Consider the following 17,975-nt stretch of genomic DNA (forward strand, 5'->3'; position numbering starts at 1 on the left):
GAGACAGAGCATGAACGGGGGAGGGGCAGAGAGAGAGGGAGACACAGAATCGGAAACAGGCTCCAGGCTCCGAGCCATCAGCCCAGAGCCTGACGCGGGGCTCGAACTCACGGACCACGAGATCGTGACCTGGCTGAAGTCGGACGCTTAACCGACTGCGCCACCCAGGCGCCCCCAGAAAATAGGACTTCTGATGGGGAGTTTGGTTCCACTGCAAAGCCCTCCTCCTTCTCTGGGGTCTGCTGCTCACCGGTCAGCTTCTTTTCTGCCTATGTCAAGTAAGGCCTATCTTGGTCACACATAAGCTCAGAATTTCCAGTCAGAGAAGAGGCCTTCCTAAAATACCCAGTGACGCAAGAGTGGAGGAGAGCGACTCCCGTTCTCCTGTGTTCCCGTCTCTAGTGAACATACAGACCCATGGGTCGTCGAGTGTATGACACCTGACACATGAAAGAAAAAGGTGGGCCTTAAGGAGAATGGCTGATGCAGAAGCAATGATATTACATAAAAGGGCTATTAGATTCATTTTTAAAAAGAATTGCTGAAATGGAAATGTCAGTAAAAAAATACGAGGGAATAAAGTGAAGTAATCTTCCCCAAAATGGAGAGCCAAGACCAACAAAATGCAAGAACAGAGACATGAGAAATTAACCTGTGAGGTTTGGTATTTGGCTTAATAGAAGTTAGAGAAAAAGAAAGAGAGGAAATTATCAAAAAAGTAAAGGAAGATAATTTCCAGAGGCAGGAGAGGTATGTGTCTCTGTATTAAAGGGACCCACCGAGATCCAGCATGATTAATAAAAACAAGACACCCGTGGGTATGTTTTTGTGAAATTTCAGTGCTTTAAGGAGGAAGGTAAGATTGCAAAAATGTTCAGAGAGGAAGAAAGACAAGTTCTCCATGTGTGAAGGAACGTCAGACTGGCGTCAAAGTGTTCATCAGTGGTACTGGATGCCCTAGGTATTGCCCACGGGATCCGGAGGTAAACCGACTCAGTTCAGTATCTGACAAACTACTGTTTGTTATGACAGCAGAATAAAGACATACTGAGATGCACGAGGACTAGATAAGTTAGCTTCCCAAGGACCTTCTTGAGAAGATGGTTGAGTGTGCACCCCAGCAAAACGGGGGAGTATCCAAGAAGGACAGCCTTGGCCCTCAGGACACAGAGTAACCAACCTACCTGAGCAGCCAGTGCGAGAGCACCGGCTGTGAACCAGGTCCAGACGACGGCGTCCGAAGTGGAGCTGGGGCACAAGGCTTCTGAGGGCCCCCCAGCCCTGCCTTCCGAGACTTAGGAAGAATTCCAATTGGGGCCTGTCAGAAGAAAGGCCATGGTTTTAAGTGATCAGTGAGAAAAGTAGGTCCCCTCAGTCCTAAAACTAGAATTTTTTTATTCTTGGAGTGGTCAGGAGGTCACGCCTTTGCATTTGTTTGTAAAGAATTCAATGTAATTTTAACGCACCCCTTTGCTTGGCATTAAATGATACGTATATATTGTAATGTGGATGCTGGTTGTCGATTGTCAACATTTAGAACAAGTCTGCGATACAGAAGGTTTGGGTGCTGTTTACTTCCAGGTATGAATGGTTACCGTTTTCACACTGTTAGAGGAAAAGTGTGGCGACTCCAGCATCCAGAGCCGGCTTGTCGGAACGGGAATTTATATTCCGTTTACTTAAAATCGCAGTTAGTATTAGAAGGGCTCAAAATTGAGAGTCATAGTTGAAGGTCGGTGAAGATGAGTTAAATTCTGATTTTTAAATCTAGGAAAACCTGTAGACGTTATGTAAGGTTATTCAACCTGGAAACCTAAATATGTTCATTTTTTTGAGTTGTAGAAATAACTATCGGAGGAACAAAAAACGGTCAAATTTTTTTCTGGAGAATGGGACTCAGGGTGGGCAGGAAGGGTGGAAACACATACATTCTTTTGTGTTCGATTTGTTCTACATGTGCATATTTTGAGAAAACAAAACATTTAAAAATATTTCCCAATTTAGTGTTTCACTAATCCAGACCTGTAGTGAAGTTTTACCAAAGAGACTGAACCGTTTAAGTAATTGACTGAATTAGTGTGACAGTGACCTTAGCAAACAAAGTAATATGAAACTTTCGCTTTGCTCCTGGCTTTTTAAACTGAGTCATCACTTTGGACCACAACAGCAACAACAACACATTGAATGAGTAACTCTTGTTTCCATTACTAACCCTAACAGTTTTTCCCCCTGAAAACATTTGTGCTTCTGTAACTGTCAGTTGTGCGGATAGCGTATAAGCAGATTCAGCCTACTTTTATTGTAATAGATTCGAATTTCAGCCCAGAATCCGGTAGACTGAGTACGCCGATGACAGAAATAATATCCTGTTTGGTAAACAAGGTGTTGGGAGTGAGGATGGGCCACAAGGTCCTTTCCAGGTTGACTCAAAAGGGAAGATGTGTTTGCAGTCCTGGTGCTGTTTGTTCTCCATTCCGAAGATAAACCTACGTCGCATTAACTAGAAAGAACATGTGGATAACCTCAAAACGTAGACACACTGTGCAGAAACGTCAGCACAACCAAAGGGCCTCCAAGCACTCAGGAAAGACATCTGTTGCCATGGCTGTACATTTCTTATGTTCCCTTACTTGGGATTGATGAGTCCCACTTGTCCCTCCCCAAGCAGAGTTCTCGTCGGAGCCTTCTTACTTTGTGACTCTTTCCAAAAGCTGGATGTATTCCCTCCTCCTGGCCAAAACAACTTCTTATGCACAAAATAGGCAGCTGGCCCGCAGGCCACGGTTTGCCAGTCTTTGTTACGTTAATTAAGAACATGGACTCTGGAACTGGACTACCTAGATTTGAATCTTAGCTTCCCCGCTAATTGTGGGACTCAGTTTTGTCATCATTAGCTGAAGCTCGTGGAAGTACCAACACCACACTGTTTTGTGAGAGTTAAACGACGTAACATATGTAAGGTGGTTCAGAACAGTGCCTGGGCCATGCACCTGCCCTTTATGTTCGGCTGTTACTTGAAATAGGGCACGAGTGGCTGTTAAGTTTACTCTCATGTGCCGACTTAACCGCGGTGCGAGTCCTGGAGGCCACCTCTATGTTCGCTGGAAATAATACTGTCTAATTAACTGTGTTTGAGGGGAAAAAGACCATGGCAACCAGCCCAGGTCTTTGCTACTTCTTGTAAATGACCCTTCTATCCTCAAGTAACCTCTCCGTGATTAGGAATATAACGCTATGTTAAAATGTTGCTGTTGGGAAGTAGATTCAACGCAAATTGTCTCAGGTTACACTAAATTTTATAGGAACGTGACTAATATAAATTTAAGGCTGGCAGGCAACCAGTATGCGAAGTATCCTTTTAAGATAGTTCAGGTAACTGTGATGTATTTTGATAACATTTTGCAAAAAAATATATTTAGAGAACTAAGCAGTACGTTGAAAAGTATGGACCCAGTGGAATATAAGCCGGACATGCTTGTATTTCTCTTTACTTTTGGCCTTACTGAGCTTTTTAAAATCTTCTTTTCCATCCGCTAATGAATTCTTGATTGATTCAGTAACTTTCTAGTCACTTTTTGTTTCTTATAAGAGAAAGACTCCTCTCAGTTTAGCTCAGTTCAAAGCTTCAGTCGTATGTCCAGTTCACAGTGTATCCTCGTTCTGTTTCTAGCCACAGTGGGAGTAACAGAGACCAGATTTCCTTAAATAAACCACCTTAAATAAACTAGAAACTTGGGCAGATAGATGAAACAACTGGATATAGATAGTACACTATCACTATAGATTGTGATCCTGAGATAAAACAGTCAAGGAAAGCCCTAAAATCACCACAGCTTTCTTCCTAGAGGCATTTTCTAGACTCCCAAGAAGTAAAACCCAAGCAGTCTGAGATGGTCTTACGGGAAGCTGAAATGGATTAAGCATGTGGGGAACAGTACAGGAGAGGAAGTAATTACACAGAAGAATAGCTTCAGAAACGGGTGACCTTGAGTTTGCTGCTGAATACTAGGATGTGCTTTCATAGGCCAGATGGAGAATGACCAGGTAACTGGTCTAATTAACTAATTAAGAAGAGTAATTCCCAGACTTCATAAAGAGAGACTGGAAAAGTTCCAAATTCTGAGAGGCTTTGTAGGACACACTCTGAATTAAGTGGATATCTGGAAGGATTATGCTGTAGGAGGGCCAAACTAGCCTTAAAATAACAAGTTTTCTACACCTGCCCTGACAGAGCTTAAAAACAAACCTTGCAGAGACCCACCAGTTTTGCAAAGAACCTAATTGCCTGTGGTACAAAGCCCAATATGCTTTAAAGGAAAACAACAAAATGTGGAACACAACTTAGTCAAATAATGTCTAGCAACCAATCAAGTATTAGTAGACACAATGAAACAGAAACAAATGTGATGCAGGAGAATAAGCAGTGAACAGAAAGAAACAGATTACAACAGAGGTGATGGAATTTGCAGAAAAGGACTTCAAAACACTTGTTTATATTTGTCCTTAGGGATTTAAAAGAAAAATGAGCATAATGAGAGAATTGCAAGGTATAAAACAGAACCATGTAGAACTTCAAGGGCTAAGTATTGCAGTCTCTGAAATGAAAAAAGAAAATGGCAGAATTAATAGCAGAGTAGATATTACAGGAGAAAAGTTAGTGAATTTGAAGACACAGAAGTAGAAAATCAAAACCAACGCACACGAAGAAATGAAAAGTGTAGGAGCACCTGGCTGGCTCAAGCAGTGGAGTATGCAACTCTTGATCTCAGAGTCATGAGTTCAAGCCCAATGTTGGGTGTAGAGATTGCTTAAATAAATAAAACTTTAAAACTTGTTTTTTTTAAGGTTTAAGAAAATGAATAGAACCTCAGTGTCCTGTGGAGTAGTATCAGGTGGGCTAATAGATTTTACCTGCGGTCACAGTGCAGTGCAGGTGGGGAAAGAAGAAATACTTGAAAAAAGAATGACCAAAGTGTTTTCATATTTGATAACAACTAAAGCTCTTTATTGTATCTTCTGTTCTGTGCATCTAAGAGCTATATACTGTCATTGGGATATTTCAAAATACTCATTCATATCATTTCCTGTTAGCTTTATTCTCACAAAACTCTATTTGAGAAAGGCTACTTGAGATCAGCCACTAAAAGAACTTTACATAAAACGAATAAGCCAATAGTGAAGATAAAATGGAATACTTAAAAATGATCAATCTTGAAGACAGTAAAAGAAGAACAAGTAAAGTCAGATGAGAAAAATGGAAAACAAAAATCAAGATGGTAAATTTAAACCTAACCATATTGGTAATTATATTTCATGTAAATTTTTCCATACAGTGTAATTAAGAAGCAGAGACTGTCAGAGTGGTTAAAAAAGTAAGCCTCATTTATATGCTATTTATAAGAGACACACTTTAACACCCAGGGGTGCCTGGGTGGCTCAGTCTGTTAAGCATCTGATTCTCGATCTGCCTCAGGTCATGATCTCACAGTTTGTGGGTTCGAGCCCTGTGTCCGGCTCCACGCTCACAATGCAGAGCCTGCTTGGGATTCTCTTTCTGCCTTTCACACTCCAGCCCATGCTCGCTCTTGCTCTCACTCTCTCTGAAAGTAAATAAATAAACTTAAACACACACACACACACTTTAAAGATACAGATAGGTTAAAACTAAAAGGATGGAAGAAGATAAGCCGTGCTAACGGTACGAGCTTAACATCCCATAAAACTAGGCTTCAGGACCAGGAATCTTAACTAGTCCTGGAGAGACATTTCATTGTCATGCAAGAGTGAATTCAACAAGATGTAAAAATCCCGAACCTGCAAGCGAGTATAATAACACAACTTCAAAACACACGAGGCAGAATTTCTTAGAACTAAAAGGAAAAATAAAGAAATCTGCTATTTTTGCTGTAGATTACATAGTTGATGGAGCAAATGGAAAGAAAGTTAGTGGGGATATAGAAGACTTGAACTTCACTATGAAGTAAGTTGACCTAATGGATCTTTTCAGAGAACTCTACCCAACAATAGAATTCACATTCTTTTGAAGCTGTACACGGAGTATTCATCAAAATAGAAATAATGGGAGGGGGGCCTGGGTGACTCAGTTGGTTAGGTGTCAGACTCTTTGATTTTAGCTCAGGTCATGATCTCACGGTTTGTGAGTTTGAACCCCGTGTCGAGCTCTGTTCTGTCAGCATAGAGCTCACTTAGGATTCTTTCTCTGTCCCTCCCCTGCTCGTGCTCTTTTTCTCTCTCAAAATAAATAAACATTTAAAAAACCCAGAAATCCCTAAAATTCTAAAAAAAAAATTAGAAATATGGGAGTTAAATACATAAAATAAATCTCAATAAATGTTAATTTAAATTTGAAAGATTGAAATAATACATACTGTATTCTCTTACCCCAACAGAATTAAATTAAAAATCAGTAACCGAAAACTATTTGGACGTTTCCAGATACTTGGAAATAAAAGAATATACTTCAAAGTACACCTGACAGTCAGTGAAGAAATCACAAGAGAAATAGGAGATATTTTGAACTTAGTGAAAATGAAAACAACATTAAATTTTATGTGAGAAAGTAATGCTTAAAGAGAAATTACAGCTTTAAAAGCTTACATTAGAAAAAAAGAAAGATCTAGGACCAGTGAACTAAACCTCTATTTTCAATAGCAGGGAATTAGTTTGCTAACTAACTTGAATATGAAAACAAAGAGCAGGGAATTAATTAGTGAAAAAGGACTATGCGCAAACAATACAGAAAACTCAATAAAACCAGTGGCAAAAAGGGAAAAAAAATGTTTAACAATGCTGGCTAACCCATAATTAAACAAACAAAAAAAAGGAAGACCTGAATTATCAATATTCTGATTAGAATAGGCCATCACTACAAATCCTATAGCTATTAGAGGATAACAAAAATATCATGCATGACGTTATGCCAAGAAATTCACCAACTGGAAAGACCTACGAGAACCCAAAACTGATACTAGAAGAAATAGAAAATCTGAATACTTCTGTATTTTTTTTTAAGAGGGTGAATTTGTGATTAAATGTTTTTCTTTTATTTATTTATTTATTTATTTAAAAAAAAATTTTTTTTTCAACGTTTATTTATTTTTGGGACAGAGAGAGACAGAGCATGAATGGGGGAGGGGCAGAGAGAGAGGGAGACACAGAATCGGAAGCAGGCTCCAGGCTCTGAGCCGTCAGCCCAGAGCCCGACGCGGGGCTCGAACTCCCGGACCGCGAGATCGTGACCTGGCTGAAGTCGGACGCTCAACCGACTGCGCCACCCAGGCGCCCCTAAATGTTTTTCTTAAACCAAACGGTGGGCCCGGATGGCTTCACTGATGGAATCTATCAACCTTTTAAGGAAGAAACACTAGCAATCTTACCTGAGTCCGTTCAGAAAACACAAGAGGGGAGAATAGGTCTGGACTTATTTTATGAGGTCCTCATTACTTTCTTGCCAAATCAGAGAAAGGTGGCTGAAAGGAAAGAAATCCACAGACTAGTATCCCTCGTGAAGACAGATGTTATGACTCCTAGCAATTTCAGCACATCAGACCCAGTAATCTGTAAACAGGTAAGTTGGGTATGGGAGGTACACCCTCACAGGGGCCCCTGACGGATGTGCATTCAGGAACATGACTGTGAACGCTGGAAGGAGGGGCTGCGGGAGGGAGCTTTTGCTTCCCGGCATCGAGAGTCTGCGGCCGTATTTCTCCTCGTGTCTTTTGCTTTCTTGTGTTTGAGATGCCAGCAGGCCGGGGCTAGAGGCGAGGGAGTGCGGGGTCATGACTGACTCGGGCGTCACTGATGTCACGCTACACGGGAGGAGCTTGAAGACCTCCGTCTGGCCGTGCTCCTGCCACTTGGTTGTTGCATGCACCCTCGCTCTAGCACTTACCCAAAGCATATTAAGTGCCAGGGGCTGTTCTGGGCACCACAGATCCAGTCCTCAGTCAAAAATCAATAAACCTCTATAGCAAATAAAAAGAAATTTAAAGAAAGATAATACATCACAACTAAGTAGGATTTATCTCATTTGTGAATCCGTATAATTAATCATATAAACAATAAAAATTTGTATGATCATCTCAGTATTTGCAGGTATGCAGCATCTGACAGAGTTCAACATTGATTCGTGATTTTTAAAAAGCTCTTAGTTAAATTTGGTAAGTAGGGTACTTCCTCAATCTGATCAGATGCCTTTATAAAACACTGATAGCTAATACAGTCAGTGATGAAAAGCTAAACCCTTTCCCACTAATAATGGAGACAAGGCAAGAATGTCCACTCTGATCACTGAGACTCAACACTGCACGGTAGGCTCTAGCCAGTGCAGTGAGGCAAGAAGAAATAAAAGGCATGCAGATTGGAAAGAAGGATTAAAATCCTGCATTCACAGGTGTCACGATCACGTTCAGAGAAGATCTTAACCAAAAACCGTTAGGACTAGTAAGTGAACCCGGCAGCGTCTCTGACCACAAGGTCTGTACACGCTAGCGATGCACGATTGAAAAATGAAATTTTAAAAGTTACTCTTTTTTACAATAGCATGAAAATATGACATGTTTAGGAATAAATGTAACAAAATGTGTGTGAAGTCTGTGCACCGAAAACCATCAAACATGGCAGAGAGAAATGAAAGATGACCAAAATAAACGGAGAGATGGAACTTGCTCATATGTCAGAAGGTGGAATAATTATAACATCGTCAGTTCTCTTCAAATTGATCGATAGGGTCAGTGCAACCTTAGCCTTTTTTGTGTGAAGTGGCCAAGTGATTCCGAAATGTCTATGGAGATTCAAAGAACAAACTTGGCTGAATTACAAGGCCTGATCTCAAGACTTAGCATAAAGGTAAAGAAAACAAGTCATCATGACTCTGGTGTGGGAACGGACCGCGGGAAGAGACTCAGGCATGTGGGGTCAGGGAGCAGAAGTCGCAAGGGGCCGCCAAAGGAAGTCCCACTTCTCTCCTTGCAAGACGTGTCAGAGTTTCACAGTAATCTGGGTCATAGTTGTATTAGCAAATGTTAATTTAGGGTAAGTTATATGAAGTGTTATTTTATGCCACTAAATAAAACATAAGCTTAATTGGTGCAATCTGGGTAGATGTGTATTTGTTTCACAGTTTAGCCTCACTCACTGATTTTAATAGACTAGTCAAAAGCAGTTTCAGATACTTCTGTATATTACAGAGAGATCGATTTCTGTTGTTTCTAAAATGAGAGAAACTGAAGCTAGATGTTTTTATGACATGATTTAAATTTAATTGTATTTAATTCCTATAAAAAGAGGATAACATGCCAGAAGTTAGACCTTGTTCTTTATCTGTGTTTAAAATAGAGCAACATAATTTATAGCGCCTTGCTTCATGAGCATTTAGCTTGTTTTTGAAAATTAAAATAAGACTTCTAAGTTAATTCTCATTATACGTACGACTTTAAATAATAAAGGCCATTTATAAACGATTTCTGTGTACCAAGTTAGCAATTGAGTTTAAAATGAAATGCACAGTTTTATGATTCTGTGACGTTGTAAGGGGATATTATAAATAGCTTTTATGTAAAACTGTGCATATGCATGTATAGGCTCATTTAATTATTAAAAATCACTTGTCAGGACAGTCATGGAAATGTCCTCTGTGACAGTTTTTCTCAGATCTATTTCAGACTTCTGCATGTGTTACTATATTTATCTTTATCTAATCAGCCTTGCCCCGAGGTTTGGTTATTTTATAACAAGCAGCTGTGCAAAGCTTTTTCTTTAAAAACGACATTCTTTTGTAGTGTTGCCATCACTCACATATTACACATTTGGGCAGCAAATTAAAAGCGAGTAAACTGTAGCACTAGATAAAATATATGATGTCACTGTATTTCAAGATACCCTCATGGAAAAACCGCTCTTTTGAGACCATTTAAAACGGAAATATTAAAATTTTTTCAACCATAACGAAAGATATAATCAGCAATGTGGATTATCATTCGTAGGTTTTTGAATATGAAACTTGTTATTCTGAGTTTAGCTGAGACTATATTTAGTATCCTAAGGGTCGATAGCATGCCAACATTTTTAATTAGTTTGCTCTGACGCTAAGAGATGTATACATACTGGTGTGTACATTTAGTGAGTTTGTATCACTGTCAGAAGGCTACCCTTCCAAACCCGTGACCCAAATGGGAACTTAGGGATATGTAAGCTCTTTCACAAGCCTAAACTCAGGACTCACTGCCACTTTCCTGCGACACTTCGGAATATTTTCAGTTCCAGGATATAAACGGATTCAGTTGAGCTTTACGTTCATTCTGTACGCGAGGTACCGTGACGGGCATTGTCTCATTGCCTTGTACTTCTCCATTAAGCCGAAAGAGGTAGATTCGTCCCATATCACGGTTGGGGAAACTGAGTCTTTGAACCTTCTCCAGGGTCCCCAAAGCTAATTCAGGTGTTCGATCCCGCTGATGTATCGATGGCCCCACTCTGCTAGTCAGGACTGTTGTTGGTTGAGAGAAGTGTTCTGGCGGCAGGAAGATACTCTTCACTTGTAAACATACTGCATGACAGCACATACGTGGTTGCTAACAGAGGTAGTTGTTTACTTTTTCTGTTACCTGAGGAGATGCTTGGACACGTGGCTGTCTTAGATTAACCGTCTCTCGTGTTAGAATTCATTTTTGTTTCCTCTACTACTCTGTTAATGCAGACTTCATTCCCTGCGCCCTGAGCACATCTGGCGTCTTGTAACTGGGCTCTGGGATTCTGTCCTCTTCGTGGTACATTTATGTCCCTATGGTGACTGCCGAGTTAATTTACTCCAGAACCTTCAGCAGCTGACCTCACCAAAGAAAGCATCACCTCGCCCTGGCATCGAAGACTGGAGCTTTCTTCCCAGCGTTGCCCTTTGCGCCCCGGTGCCCACGCCGCCCCCCGCCCCGTCCCCCGCCGCCCCCCCCCCCCCCCCCCCAGCCTCTGGAGACCCTCCCTGTTGTCGTGGGACTGCGGGCCGAGCCGCACAGGTCTGCTGCCTTCAGTCCCCACCGCACCCCTCCTCCGCGAAGGCTTGCCTGGGTCCCGGCATGCCACTTGGTGACAGCACTTAGAGTACCTTGCCGTTGTAGCCCCAAGTCACAAAGTCGAGGAAGTTAAGGTGAGCAGAGTAAGTCTGTGCACGCCATCCAGAAGTGACCTTCTTAACACTCTGGCAGGTTTTCTTCCGTCTGGTCTCCGCAGTCGTGCGTTCAGGACAACCCACGCCTATTTGTTATGTTCTTGCCGCTCTTGTGTTTGGATACGGATCTTTAAGTGTGCCAAAATGGACGTTCGTTTTCTTTCCATTTTAATTAGTTTGAAGTGTAGTTCTGTTCACTCCTTGCTGATCTCTTACATAATCACAGTTTCTTGGGATCGTGTTCTATTTAGTACCATGAAAATACGGTTTATATGCAGGAGAATTACTTGTTGTAACGCTTTGAGGAACACAGAGATGATCTGCAAAGAGACCTGTTTAGCTTACCTTGAGGGACTAGTTTGGGAGAAGGTTCTGGAGTGTTCCTTTGCAAGGCGCCCTAGGGGGGTGAGGAAACGGCTCCGGGGAGCCACCCGCAGCCCTCGAGTTTGGGGATCACAGAAGAGCCAGGAGGCCACGAGAGCCAGCGTCTTGCCACACTTGACGAGAATCGCAGTCCGTGGACACAGAGCAATGCCTCTTGCGGGCGAGGGGGCCGCACGGCCCCCTCCGTCTCGTTAGGAATCCCGCATGTGTCTCTGGAGTCTTCTATCCCAGGCCGTAATTTAGTTTCTGCTTGCACAGAGGGTCTGCGGGCCGTGCTTGTGAACCCAGCACGATAACAGAGGAACATACCGTGGACAGGTTTAGTCTTGAGCGTATGTCATGACTTCCTGACAGGTATGGAGTCTGAGCATCTGCTAAACCCAGAGAGTCACAGTTCGTCCGCTTCGCTTGTCACTGTTCTGTGTAGAGAACCCCTGAGTGTGCATTTTAGTAAGTGTCAACATGGCTGCCGGACTGCGCACTCTGGAGTTCTCCTGGATAGGAAACAAGTCGTTTACCTATCATCTGAGGTTGGACTGTATATTCGATACTGGCTTGCTTTAAACTTCCTTCAAGCAATGAGAGGATCTTGTTGAAGAAACTGTATGAGTCGTTTTCTAGAGAGTAATAGACCTTAGTGTACTTCTGAATATTCTAACTCCTAAATTGGATTTAAAGGAAAAGGGAAATAAAAACAACACTAGTAACAACTGGTGTAGGAACAAGAAGTTTTCTCATTAAATGTTCATCTATTCTCTCTGTGATTTTGGTCCAGTAGTAAGAATATGAACGTTAACAGATTGTTCTGGCACCTCCATTTTAAAGGCCAACTTTAATGGCTTTGTTTCTTTGCCTTTAGGGTTTCAGGATAACTTTGTTCCAGTTTAGTCCAGACATGTATTATATCGATGTCGAGAGGCATCTCACTGCTTTTTGTTTCCAGTATGTGACCTCCTTGGTAACCCAGGTGTCCCCTACCCTTCGTGCTCCCGCAGCCCGTGGGGTTTGGGTTTCTGTGAGCTCGGCAGTCTTGCAAAGTAGTGACGCCCGTGTGTGAACACATAGCCGCACTCACGATCGCCTCTGGGGCCCGAAGCGGGGGTTCTGGCACCACCCCACAGACTCGGTGTGAGAATTAAGTGAGCTTACAAAGCACCTAGGACAGGGCCAGGCACATCAGAAGCACTAAGTAAATGTCCCCTTGCTGTTCTGTGAATGTTCTTTCACAAGGCACCGTTATTCTCATGTAACTCTCCCTTGATCACATGGTACACTTTTCAAAAATGACTTCTGCTTCTCTCCCCCTACCCGTCACCACCCCTCAAAAAAAAAAAAAAAAAGGGAAGAAAAGAAAGATTGGTAGATGGGTAGGTTTCCTCAACAACTTTTGTGGCTCAGCTAGACACAGAAAACCATCGAAAGGCGGAGAGGATTCAAATCCTGCCTTCAGAGGAGAGGGATGGTGAAAATAGTTACGTAAGCTGCCCCACAATGCAGTCAGATCACCCCCGTGCCGAGGGCCCTGTGCATTATCCCGAACTGTGTGCTGAACTGAAGGACAGCTCGGGGCTGTGGGCTTTTCAAGGAAGGAAGGAGGTACGGAGGAGGCGCGGGGTGCAGGGCAGCCCCTCTGTCCTGGCCTGCGGCCACACTCGGCTCCCTTTTCCTCTTTCTTTTACAGGCTCATTGGGAGTTTATTTATTTATTTTTTCAACGTTTATTTATTTTTGGGACAGAGAGAGACAGAGCATGAACGGGGGAGGGGCAGAGAGAGAGAGGGAGACACAGAATCGGAAACAGGCTCCAGGCTCTGAGCCATCAGCCCAGAGCCTGATGCGGGGCTCGAACTCACGGACCGCGAGATCGTGACCTGGCTGAAGTCGGACGCTTAACCGACTGCACCACCCAGGCGCCCCTCATTGGGAGTTTATATCAGTGGAAACCACAGCTTCTGGCTTTGTAGTGAACACACGGTCAGTGACTGACTTGTGTTCTGCACCCTCCAATAACTCCTCTCAGAAACCCAGCCACTTTGTAAGTAGTACAGACCCAATAGGAGTAAGCGTACAGGCACTCGCGCCCCAGAAACCCCACCCCTGTGCCGCTGAAGGCCCTACGAGAGGAGAAAGTTCCCTACTGACACTGGAGCTAGCTACCAGAGCTCGCTGTCCAGTCCTGGCAGAGAGCCCAGCGCTTGGATGTGTGTTCGTGTACTCCCGGCTCCGGGAGGCCTGTGCGGCTGCTCCGGAGGGACTGGCCGGAGCCAACGGGCTCTATCTTGCAGAGGAGTCATGGCAGCAAGGTCATCCAGCCTCCTCCCCTGCAAGATGATGACACCGATTTACTACAGAGGCCAAGTGGCATCCCTGCAGGGACCTCAGCCCCGCCCCCAGACTCTGGGGCCGCATCCTTCCTCTTAGGCCACGGCAGGGATGTCGACGGGCTCATGGCCTTCCCATGCTCTGAGGGAAGTTTCCAGTTTGTTCACGAATAATTTCTCTTTATCAGGCCTTTCTGTGCCTTCGCAACTCCCGGAAGGGTGTGTTGGTGTGTAACCAGGAGTCCTCCCGGTGGGAAATGTGGACCCTGTCTGAGTCGGAGGACACAGAGCCCCTGGGTAGCTAGTCCCACTGCTGGGATGTGCACGGTCTGATAGGCCGCCGGGCAGGGACGGGCTGCAAGAGTAGAGAGTCTGCGACTCGGGAGACCCTGGAGCCCTCAAGTTCTCTTCCTCTTAGTGAGATGAAAATTATGAGCGCTGTGTTCCAGAGAGAAGCAAACATAATGACTATGCCTTCAACATTTTGTTTTAAGGTTTTGAACCACCAGTTTAGAATCAAATACTTGGGAAACACGGGACTGCAGCTAATAAGTCACGCGTCCTGCAGCTCCCTGGGGGTACGGGGGACTCTGCTGTGTGCATGTGTGGAAACACCGAGGAGGAAGTTTCCTTGGTATTCCCGAGCCCTACGCCAGACCTGGCAGAGAGTGAGAACTCTGAAAACATCCTAAATGTTTGCCAAGTGATGCAGTGACCTTTATGACCCTGCCAGGGCTGTGGTGATAAGACAGCTTCTCAAGGAGTGAGAGGAATGTGCTCACCAGGACAGGCTGTGGGGGGCCAGCGGGGTGGTGGGATTTCACAGAATGCCCCGGATCACCAGGGGGCGGGTGGCCACGCACCGCCTGCTTTCTCTGGCGCAGGCTGGTCCTTTTAAAGCTTCTCTGCCCTTCACTCTGGACCTGGAGACCGTTTATCTCCTCAGTTTTTTCTGTTTCCCAAAAGAAGGGGTTAGCACAGACTACAATTTCCAAAGAGTCTCTGAATTTAAGAAATTTTTTAATTTAAAAATTGTTTTAATTTAAAACTAAGAAAAAGAGTGGTCGATAAGCATATTCGGAACGTACTCTTCAAGTCTACTTTTATCTGTCACATTCCTAGTTATGAGGAAAGGTACAAAATGTCTTTGGTCACTAAGTATGTATTAGTGTATCTGTTTTATGGTTGATTTTACGTTACCGTACAAAAAACCTGAACAAACATTCTTTTGTGCAGTCAGCTAAAAGAACAGCTGCAGGGGTGAGGTAGCAGGAAAAGGAGGCTGACACGATGGTTTGTGAGACACTGTTTCCTCAGTGAGTCCCGGGGCCACGTGGCCTTCCTATTCCCGCAGCCACCAGAGCTGTCAGAGAGCTCCGGGCCAGCGTTCTGGAGTCTCGCTTTCTCGACCTGTTTCTTCTAGTGTTCTCTCTTCTGGCATTTACGTGAGCTGTCTCCTGCGGACATAGATGCTTTGTTATACTGTTGACCGTGAACAGAGAAATGCCATTAGGCTAGCGTACGAATTATAGCAGTGCTCTGGTGTGTGTGTGCGTGTGCGCGTGTGTGCGCATGTGTGTAACTGCATCTTAGTGGGGATCAGTAAGCACACATTAGTGTTCTGTACGTGAGAGGTGGCCAGAGTGTAAGGCTTGCCTACCAATGCTTGAAATTTCCGTGTCCCAACCCGTAGCCCCGACCATGTCCTAGGCCATATGTCCAATGCCTCTGGAGCCACTCGCCCGCCCTCGGGCTTTCTTTGTATTCCAGCTTTTAGGCTAGGGCGTCCCTTGTCAAAAATGCAACGCTGTTAAGAATCTGTGCTTTTAGTTTTTCTTTGTTATAGAACTAATACTTTTAGACATTTTGAGGAAGAAGGAATGTATTTGACATGCTCAGCAGGCCCCTGAAAGACAGAAAGAATGAATAATACAAAGGTAACACTTACTGTTTTAATTTATTAAAAAATTTTTTTTTAATGTTTATTTTTAGTGGAAGAGAGAAACACGGCATAAGTGGAGGAGGGGGCAGAGAGAGAAGAGGGGAGACAATAGAATCCAAAGCAGGCTCCAGTCTCTGAGCTGTCAGCACAGAGCCCGACACGGGGCTCGAACCCATGAATCCCGAGATCATGACCTGAGCTGAAGTCAAGCACTTAACCAATGGAGCCACACAGGCACCCCCAAATGTAAACATTTAAAAATAAAGCTTGGCATAAAGTCTAAAAATTAGGGGAAAGAATAATCTTTTCAACAATTGGTCGAACATATGCAAAGAAATTAACTTTGATCTGTATCTCTCACTGTATATAAAAATGAGCTCAAAATGGATCATAGACATAAGTGTGACACCTAAAACTATGAGACTTCCACACAAAATTTAGGAAAAAAATCTTTGTGCTCTTGGGTTAGAAAGTTAAGATTTCTTAGAAAAGAGACCAAAAACACAATCTATATAAGGAAAAAATGAAAATATTGGGCTTGATCAATCTCTTGTCAAAAGACACTGTTAATAGAATACAAAGACAAGTCCCAGACTGGGAAAAAATACGGGCAAATCACATACCTGATAAAAGACTTGCAGCCTGTAAAATATGTAAAGAACTCTCAAAACTCAGTAATAAGAAAAAAATGAAACCTTGTCATTTGCAACAACATGAATGGAACAAGAGTGTGTTAGGCTGAGTGAAGTAAGTCAGAGAATGACAGATATCATATGATTTCACTCATCTGTGGCATTTGAGAAACACAGCAGATGAACATAAGGGAAGGGAGGAAAAGTAAGATAAAAACAGAGAGGGAGGCACGCCATAGGAGACTCTTCAATAGAACAAACAGGATTGCTGGGGGGAAGAGGGAGCTAAATGGACGATGGGCATTACGGAGGGCACTTGTTGGGATGAGCACTGGGTATTATATGTGAGAGATGAGTCATTTGGGTTCTACTCCTGAAGCCAAGACTACACTGTATGTTCACTAACTTGAATTTAAATTAAAAAAAAAAAACGAATTAAAAAATAATCAAGAGATTGGAGAAGACATTTCACCAAAGAGGACCTATGAATGGAAAATAAGTACATGACAAGATGTCCGTCATGAGGGAAATGCATACTAAAACCACCACTGAATACCAAGCTGAGTGGCTCAAATTAAGAACATTGACTGTACCAGATGGTGATAGGGATGTGGCTTCTGGAACTCTCCTATACCGCACACAGGATTGTAAAATGGTACAGCCAGTTTTAGGGAGCATTTTGGCATTTTTAAAGAAGTTGTGCATACACCTGCCATGTGACCCATATGACCCAGGCATCATCTACGCAGGATAGCAGTGTGTAGACAGCAAAAACCCTTACGTGTATAGTCGTGTATAGTCGCAATGATGTCTTCCTCATTCCTTTTTTTCTGTCGTGTAGATGTGCTGTAATCCACTCAGCCTGCCCCTACTGATAGACGCTTGCCTTTTTTTGGTCTTTTGTAATTATGCAGTCACTAGGAAAAACTTGTCTGTGTGTCACAGCATCTCACGTCATTACTGGTCTGTCGTTGAGTAGCGTCCGAGAAGTGAGAAGGCTGAGGGTGCTGTTCCCAGGTCCTGCTGACCTTCCAGCACAGGGGTCAGCACCCCTGGCACCTCGCTAACACAGTTGCTGGTCTTGGGATGTCTGCAGTGTCACAAGTCAGGAAGGGCATTCCCTGGTTATGTAACTTTCATTTCTCTTTATAAGGGCCTATAGAGGAGGGCGAACACTCCTCTGCCCTCTGATGTTCTCTGCCTGGGGTCTTGGAAGTTATGCTGACAGAAGACAGACTAACAGGGAAACTGTGTTACCGTGTGCCTTTACGTGGGAGAAAACTCAGTGATTAGTAACTCCAGGAGGTGGTTAGAACTCAGGGGCTCAGATGCCATCTTAGGCGAAATGAAAGGAAAGGGGTTTGGGTTTCTGTGAGAGGTAGGTTATGGAAATGTATGGGGAAAGCCTTGTCTAGGGAGGCTCACAATGCAGATTTGTGTTGCTGCCTTCTCCGCTGAAGAGGAGTGTTGAGTTGTGCTCCTCCTCCCCGTGCTGGAGAGGGAGACGCCGTTACA

The 17,975-nt window shown here is 43.5% G+C and overlaps 1 protein-coding gene across 5 annotated transcripts in view; it reads left to right on the plus strand.

The window, feature by feature from the left end:
• Nucleotides 1-17,975, plus strand: part of AUH (AU RNA binding methylglutaconyl-CoA hydratase) — a 161,815-nt gene that overhangs the window by 102,747 nt on the left and 41,093 nt on the right. The window lies entirely within an intron of this gene.

This window comes from Prionailurus viverrinus, chromosome D4, assembly GCF_022837055.1.
Source record: "Prionailurus viverrinus isolate Anna chromosome D4, UM_Priviv_1.0, whole genome shotgun sequence".
NCBI lineage: Eukaryota > Metazoa > Chordata > Mammalia > Carnivora > Felidae > Prionailurus > Prionailurus viverrinus.